We start from the raw sequence: 7,500 nt of genomic DNA, 5'->3' as shown, positions 1-7,500 counted from the left end.
GCAGCTGACCTGAGGTGGGGTCAGGATTGGGTCGTTCATATGAAGAGAATAAGAAGAAGTTTTGGAAAGAAGTGAAGAGAGTAAGGAAGGCTGGCTCAAGATTTGAAGAGACAGTGAAAGATGGAAATGGAAGGTTGTTTAAAGGAGAGGAGGCAAGGAAAAGGTGGGCAGAATATTTTGAAAGTTTACTGAATGTTGAGGATAATAGGGAGGCAGATAAAATTGCTGTTGCAGGTGTTGAGGTGCCGGTGATGGGAGATAAGAATGAGAGAGAGCCTTACCTTATTGCCTTATTTTTTGTTTGGGTTCCCCCAGGTCCCTCAGTGTGAGGCACCTCGTATATCCACCAGAGAGTTGCTAATACATCTTCCGGTGTATTTTGCATCTTCCAGTCTTGGATGGTCTGGGATGCATCTTAGGTATTTATCGAGCTGATTTTTAAACGCATCTACGCTCACTCCTGATATGTTTCTTAGATGAGCTGGCAGCACATTAAATAGTCGCTGCATTATCGATGCTGGTGCATAGTGGATTAATGTCCTGTGCGCCTTTCTCAGTTTACCTGGAATGCTTTTTGGCACTATTAATCTACCTCTGCTTGCTCTTTCTGATACTTTAAGCTCCATGATGTTTTCAGCAATTCCTTCTATTTGCTTCCATGCTTGTATTATCATGTAGCGTTCTCTTCTCCTTTCTAGACTGTATAGTTTTAAAAATTGCAGTCTTTCCCAGTAATCAAGGTCCTTAACTTCTTCTATTCTAGCAGTATAGGACCTTTGTACACTCTCTATTTGCGCAATATCCTTTTGGTAGTGTGGGTACCATATCACATTGCAGTACTCGAGTGTACTACGCATATAAGTTTTGTAAAGCATAATCATGTGTTCAGCTTTTCTTGTTTTAAAGTGTCTGAATAACATTCCCATTTTTGCTTTACATTTAGCCAACAGTGTTGCTATTTGGTCGTTGCATAACATATTCCTATTTAAAATTACACCAAGGTCTTTAATTGCTTCCTTGTTTGTGATTGTCTCATTATTAGGTCCCTTGTATGCATACACCATTCCTTCTCTGTTTCCATAATTTATTGATTCGAATTTATCGGAGTTAAATACCATCCTATTTATCTCCGCCCATTCATATATTTTGTTTAGATCTCTTTGTAGTGAGTTCCTATCTTCATCACAAGTAATTTCTCTACTTATTCTTGTGTCATCGGCGAAACTTCTCACTACGGAGTTTTCAACATCATAGTCTATGTCTGAGATCATAATATAACAAATAGCAGTGCAGCTAATACCGTACCTTGGGGCACACCAGATATTACCTGGGCTTCATCTGATTTCTCGTCATTTGCAACCACTATCTGTTTTCTGTTTTGCAGGAATTCTTTTACCCATTTTCCTATCTTTCCCACAATATTATGCTTTCTCATTTTTTTCTCCAATATGTTATGGTCTACCTTGTCAAAGGCTTTTGCAAAATCTAGATAGATCACATCTGTATCTTTTTCATTTATCATATTATTGTATATGTTTTCATAGTGAGCTATCAGTTGGGTCTGTGTACTTTTTCCAGGTACGAAACCGTGTTGACCCATATTAAACAAATTATTTTTGACCAAATGGTTCATTATTTTCTTTTTTATTACCCTCTCATACACTTTCATAATATGTGATGTTAGACTAACAGGTCTATAATTGCTTGCCTCTAGTCTTGATCCACTTTTGAATATAGGGGTTATATAATCTAATTTATGTTTAACATATATCTCGCTCATATCTATACTCTGTCTTAGCAGTATTGCAAGTGGCTTCGCGATAATGTTTGCAGTTTTTTTTAACAAAATCGCTGGAACTCCATCTGGTCCGGCTGCCGATCCATTTTTAATTTCGTTTATAGCCGTAACAATATCTGCTTCATTAATATCTATATCCGTTAGATATTCAACATTTTCTTCTCTCATTTCTGTTTCATTATTCTCATTCGCAATTCTTGGCGTGAACTCACTCTGTTATTTTTCTGCTAATATGTTGCATATTTCCTTTTTTTCATTCGTTAGCCGTCCTTCAATTCTTAGAGGGCCTATTTCTATTCTCCTTTTATTCATCTTTTTTGCATAGGAGTAAAGTACTTTGGGGTTTCTTTTTATATTTTGAAGTGTCCTTTCTTCTAAGTCCCTTTTTTCATTTTCTTTCGACTGTATAATCTTTTGTTCTGCATTTTCTATCTTACATTTTATTTCCCTCATTTTCCACACATTTTTTTTCTTTTGCAAGATTTTTCTTCCACTTTTTAATTTTCTGAAATAAGATCCTTCTGTCTCTTGGTATGTACGTCTTTTGTTTATTGTTTTTTTTTCGGTACATATTTTTCAACAATTTTCTCCAGTATTTTGTACAGTATATCCGTATTTACCTGTATATTATCACTTATAAATACATTTTTCCATTCTTTATTCAGTTCTTCATTTATTTCTGACCATTTTATATTCTTACTGTAAAAGTTATATTTTCCATATCCTTCCCAAAGTTTTGTGCTTTTATTAATTCTGTGATCACTTGCTTTGGAATGAACTATCAATTCTATGACATTGTGGTCTGAAATTCCCGTGTTATACACTATTATTTCTTTAACATAATTCACCTCATTCACAAATACTAGATCTAGGACATTTTCCTTTCTTGTTGGAATGTGGTTTATTTGTTGCATATTATGTTCTAATAGCATATCTTGAAGCTTTTCAAATTGCCTCTTATCTTCTGCGCTACTATTACTATCTTTTTTATATGTATACATACAACCACTTTCTTCTATCCGTTCTTTCCAATCCACGAAAGGAAAGTTAAAATCTCCGGATAGGAGTATATTCCAGTCTTTATGGTTTCTACATATATCATCTATTTTTTCTATTATTATGTCAAACTCCTTAGAGAGAGAGAGAGAGAGAGAGAGAGAGAGAGAGAGAGAGAGAGAGAGAGAGAGAGAGAGAGAGACAGAGAGAGATTACAAGAAAGGAAGTGAGGAGAGTCAAGGCCGTCTCGAGACGGCCTTGGGAGAGGACTAGATGAAACGAGAGTAGGAAAAGCATTTGGTATGGATGGTGTGAGAGACGTTGAAGGAAGGGGACGTGACTGTACTTGAATGGTTGGTGAGATTGTTTAATATGTGTTTTGTGTTGTCAATAGTACCAGTAGATTGGATTTGTGCATGTATTGTACCACTATATAAGGGTAAGGGAGATGTGCATAAGTGTTGTAATTCAAGGGGTATTAGTTTGTTGAGTGTAGTTGGAAAAGTGTATGGTAGAGTACTGATTAATAGGATTAAGGATAAAACAGAGAACGCAATTTAGAAGTACAGGGTGGTTTTAGATAAGGTAGGGGTTGTATGAATCAGATTCTTACAGTTAGGCAGATATGCGAGAAATATTTAGCAAAAGGTAAGCAGGTGTATGTTGCGTTTATGGATCTGGAGAAAGCGTATGAAAGAGTTGATAGGGAAGCAATGTGGAATGTAATGAGGTTATATGGAATTGGTGGAAGGTTGTTGCAAGCAGTGAAAAGTTTCTACAAAGGTAGTAAAGCATGTGTTAGGATAGGAAATGAAGTTAGCAATTGGTTTCTGGTGAGAGTGGGGCTGAGACAGGGATGTGTGATGTCGCCGTGGTTGTTCAACTTGTATGTTGATGGAGTGGTGAGAGAGGTGAATGCGCGAGTGCTTGGACGAGGATTGAAACTGGTAGACGAGAATGACCATGAATGGGTGGTAAATCCGGTGTTGTTTGCGGATGATACTGTACTGGTTGTAGACACGGAAGAGAAGCTATGCCAAATTAGTGACAGAATTTGGAAGGGTGTGTGAGAGAAGGAAGTTGAGAGCTAATGTGGGTAAGAGTAAGGTTATGAGATGTACGAGAAGGGAAGGTGGTGCATGGTTGAATGTCATGTTGAATGGAGAGTTCCTTGAGGAGGTGGATCAGTTTAAGTACTTGGAGTCTGTTTTTGCAGCAAATGGTGGAGTGGAAGCAGATGAGTGAATGAAGGTTGCAAAGTGTTGGGGGCAGTTAAGGGAGTAGTAAAAAATAGAGGGTTAGGCATGAATATAAAGAGAGTTCTATATGAGAAAGGGATTGTACCAACTGTGATGTATGGATTGGAGTTGTGGGGAATGAAAGTGATGGAGAGACAGAAATTGAATGTGTTTGAGATGAAGTGTCTAAGGAGTATGGCTGGTGTATCTCGAGTAGATAGGGTTAGGAATGAAGTGGTGAGGGTGAGAACGGGTGTAAGAAATGAATTAGCATCTAGAGTGGATATGAATGTGTTGAGGTGGTTTGGCCATGTTGAGAGAATGGAAAATGGCTGTCTGCTAAAGAAGGTGATGAATGCAAGAGTTGATGGGAGAAGTACAAGAGGAAGGCCAAGGTTTGGGTGAATGGATGGAGTGAAGAAAGCTCTGGGTGATAGGAGGATACATGTGAGAGGCAAGAGAGCGTGCTAGAAATAGGAATGAATGGCGAGCGATTGTGACGCAGTTCCGGTAGGCCCTGCTGCTTACTCCGGTGCCTTAGATGACCGCGGAGGTGGCAGCAGTAGGGGATTCAGCGTTATGAAGCTTCATCTGTAGTGGATAACGGGGGAGGGTGTGCTGTGGTACCCTAGCAGTACCAGTCGAACTCGGTTGAGTTCCTTGTGAGGCTGGGAGTAACATAGAGAGGAGAGGTCCCCATTTTTGTTTCATTTGTTTGATCTCGGCTACCCCCAAAATTGGGGGAAGTGCCTTGGTATATGTATGTAAAACATGCGATTGCGAGCTTGAACAGATTGTTTTGTTATCAGAGAGAGAGAGAGAGAGAGAGAGAGAGAGAGAGAGAGAGAGAGAGAGAGAGAGAGAGAGAGAGAGAGGGAAGCAATGGCATTGTATTGTATGATCGTGTATGAAACACTTGCGGTGCTTTGAATAATCAGTACTCGATGTTTTCCAAATTTATATACGATCGAGGGGAATTTTGATGATTGTAGAACAAAAGTTCTATCTCTTGCCAAACTCAGAGAGTAGAATTAATGCTCTACTATAGAAACTGCTAGTGCTAGGTCATAAAGAATAAAACTGTTATAAACTTTTGCAACCCAAAAATGGCTGCTGTGTGAAAATTTTCCCTCGATGGCCTGGGATTGAAAGAGTCAACGTACTATACCTATTTTATTCATTTTTATCGAATTTTATGATTTACATTGAGGCGAATCTGAAAGCAAAAAAAAAAAAAGAAGAAAAAGATTCGCAAAACTTTGTCTACCTTTTTTTCGTTTAATTTTCGACCTACAATTTTTGTTCTCCAATGAATGAATTTATCTTTTCTGGGAGGTATTTATTATGTACTTATATAGAGATTCGTCTTCTTATATTACATTCACTTGTGTTGCTTTTTTTCACAGAATTTAATCACGTTTATTATCCTATTTTTTTTTCTTAAGTTGAATAATACTTTTTATCACCTGGAGAGTGGATTTTTATTGAAGGCATGCAGCATAAATATAAGTATTTTGAAGAAGATCTTTAACCAAGATCAATCAATGCATTTCTTTTGATATCAAGCGTGGGCAATCTTTAATGAATGTTAAATTAATGCGCATAAAAAGGTACACAGTGAATAAGCTTTCTGTATATGTAATGACATTTTCATTAAGGTTCATAAGAGTTTTTTTTTTTTTTTTTAATTCAGATTGTCGTCGTTGTTGTTGTTGTTGTTGTTAAATCTAATGAATATAACGTAAAAAAAAACTAATTCGAAATGAACTTTGCCGTATAAATGATTCAGTTCATGTTATTGTGAAGGGCCATGTCAACATTACTGAAAAGGATTCTAATTAATTACGTTAGTGAAGAACAAAGGTACAGCCATCCCGTGTTAATTTTTAATATGAGTGATGACCTACTTTTTTAGGATTGAGCATGCTGGGGAAATATTTACGTAAATTTGACTCGAAGCGTAATCTTCATAAAGTCATTATTTATTTATTTGATTTTCCATCTTAAAATGTTAGATATTATATTATCTTATAATAGTTTTTATTTGAAATTTATAAGTTATTTTCAACATAGTCGGCAATAAAACTCAACCTGTTCATATTTTGTTTTTCCTTATCGAGAGAATGGTGGGCTAACCTGGATATGTCAAAATACCTTTTGAAAAGGACTTTAATACACTTAAAGCTTATTTCCATTAATTTTGTTGTTTATTTAGATTTTTGTCCACATTAAAGATTTGGTCTTTTTTGCATATTTTTTTCCGTAATTAAATAGCCTAATACTCACAAATTTTCTCAAATATGCAGACATATCTTTTTCTTCCTTTTAGTGTAGCTTACCTCTCTCCTATTCTCTTTTAGACTCCCATCTTGATTATTAGCATTTTACGCTTCTGTACCAACCGTGTTTCACACAATTGTACAAAATTCCTTTTGTATATATTATGCTTGTATCTGCGCTCTTCCCTCGCACTAAAACGAACATGAAAATTCATGTCTGGTTTTTCCTCTAATATTGTCTGTCTTGTGAACTTGTTATGTCCTGTTGCCTTGAGGTTTTGTATATAAGGAGAGTGTTCTACAATAATATAACTCAGTCGTTTCCAACCTGCCTTTGAGTTCACAACCTTACTCGGCGCCGTCACACTTCAAACGCGCTCCATTTGCCTCTTGCATCTAATTGCTAGTTTTTTTTTTTGTGTGTGTGTGTGTGTGAAATGAGGGTTTTACATGTATTTCTTTTTAAATGCTCATTTTTTTGGTAAGTGTATTTGGTATGAAAACCAACATGTGTGTAAACTATCGTGGTGGAGTGTGTCTACTTCTAACGTAAATTTGTATGTTTTATTTTTTTTTCTTGTTTGTAGAGCTCATTGAATTTTCACATCATTAAACTCTGCTTACTTGGCCATTTTAACGTGTTTTTTTTTTCTTGTTTTTTTGTTTTTTTTAAGTAATCTTTTGCAAATATTTTTATTTTCAGATGAATGTCGTTTCGTTTTGGAAAGGAAGTTATGGGAAGGTAAGATTTTTTTCATTTCTAATCACTTTATTTGAATCTGATATGAATCCCACACCAAATGTGTGAATTTTTTGGTCAGCTTGTCTGACTTTGTGGCATGCAGGAGCTTGGGGTTGAAGATTGCTTGGTTTAAGTTTTTGGTTGGAAGCCTTTAGACTTATTAATTGCAAGTTTTTATAAAAATGAAGAAAATTGAAACAACAGGTAATGAAAAAAAAAAGTATAAGTATTCGACCAATTCGATATTTGTTTTTAAGTATAGCTATATGTTTGCATCCATCCCTTATTCATTTATCTGTTTATTTATTGTAAGTATATTTTCGACGTTTCTCCATAGGGTTAACCTGGAAAGGGTACATAAATCCCCCGACATTCCTCTTATTCTGTCCCTATCCTCAAGAGCTATCCTTGTATGAAGCCCTTCTTAGTCTTCTTTTTCTTTTTCTT

At 36.1% G+C, this 7,500-nt stretch overlaps 1 long non-coding RNA gene across 1 annotated transcript in view; it reads left to right on the top strand.

Annotated features, from left to right (window-relative positions):
* The window catches only part of LOC137645021 (uncharacterized), a 107,030-nt gene that overhangs the window by 48,877 nt on the left and 50,653 nt on the right, over window positions 1-7,500 (top strand). Inside the window, exon 2 of the long non-coding RNA XR_011045253.1 lies at window positions 7,015-7,053. This is a non-coding gene — a long non-coding RNA (uncharacterized lncRNA). The remainder of the gene's footprint in view (window positions 1-7,014; window positions 7,054-7,500) is intronic.

This window comes from Palaemon carinicauda, chromosome 8 (assembly GCF_036898095.1).
Source record: "Palaemon carinicauda isolate YSFRI2023 chromosome 8, ASM3689809v2, whole genome shotgun sequence".
Classification (NCBI taxonomy): Eukaryota; Metazoa; Arthropoda; class Malacostraca; order Decapoda; family Palaemonidae; genus Palaemon; species Palaemon carinicauda.
The sequence above is the reverse complement of the archived record's forward strand: the minus strand, read 5'-3'. Positions and strand labels throughout refer to the sequence as shown.